The following is an 856-nucleotide window of genomic DNA, read 5'->3' on the forward strand; positions in this document are numbered from 1 at the left end:
AGTCCCATCTCCCCCAGCTGCTGTCTCCACTTCATCATCTTCATAGTCCAAGAGCTCATTGTCCACATCGTTCTCTGCCATAACTGGGCCGGCAAGGGGAGAAGGGGAGGGGTCTCTGGTTGGGTTCACGCAGAATAAGTGAAAACAAGGAAAATGGAGGCTTTAGGAATAGAGACACAGTAGTTTCCCACAAAAGAACTGGGGGGGGGGGGGAGTTAAAAAAAAAAAAAACAGAAAAAAAGACTTATCAGTCATTCGAAAAGGCTTCACCACCTCTTTTCCATCCCACACCCTTCCCACTTTCCCTAAACTATGAATCTTTTACCTGGCAATAAATATAACAAAAAACACAAAACATAAAAGCAAACATAATACAGGGAACGGGAAAGACGGTTCCAGGGGAGGTAGTTAGGTCACAGGTTCACAACAAGATTAGGTTCGGAGGAGAAATCTTCAAAGAGGAAGATCAATTCATAAATTACTGTTCTGTAAATACTAATAGCGAAAAAAAAAACCAACAACAGATAACAAGCAGAATATAAATAATGACTTAGAAGTGGAGAATAGAGATGAAGAGAAGTCCTGAAAAATTCTCAAAGAAGACTTTCTGCTTTCCCTATAATCTCAAGGTGTCAACCCCTAACACAGCAGCCATCAGTCAAGGGTGATAGATTAAGGTCATCACTGCACACCGCTCACTTCTCAAAATGAAAACATCATGTGGCTGCCATTCACTCCTCACAGCTCACCAGCCTCCCCCTCACTCCTCAGTAACCTCCTTCTGGGGCTTAAGAAATCCCTGAGTAATAAGTGGAGAGCAGGAGAATAAAAGAAATGGCTCAGTCGGAAAAAGTGA

At 42.6% G+C, this 856-nt stretch overlaps 1 non-coding gene across 1 annotated transcript; it reads right to left on the reverse strand.

The window, feature by feature from the left end:
- Positions 1-649: 649 nt before the first annotated feature.
- Positions 650-725, reverse strand: LOC111735591. Its single transcript, XR_002778862.1, has one exon. It is a non-coding gene; the product is annotated as a small nucleolar RNA SNORD83 (small nucleolar RNA).
- Between the last annotated feature and the right edge of the window lie 131 nt (positions 726-856).

The sequence above is a fragment of the Pteropus vampyrus genome, unplaced genomic scaffold, assembly GCF_000151845.1.
Source record: "Pteropus vampyrus isolate Shadow unplaced genomic scaffold, Pvam_2.0 Scaffold1000003903, whole genome shotgun sequence".
NCBI classification, from domain to species: domain Eukaryota; kingdom Metazoa; phylum Chordata; class Mammalia; order Chiroptera; family Pteropodidae; genus Pteropus; species Pteropus vampyrus.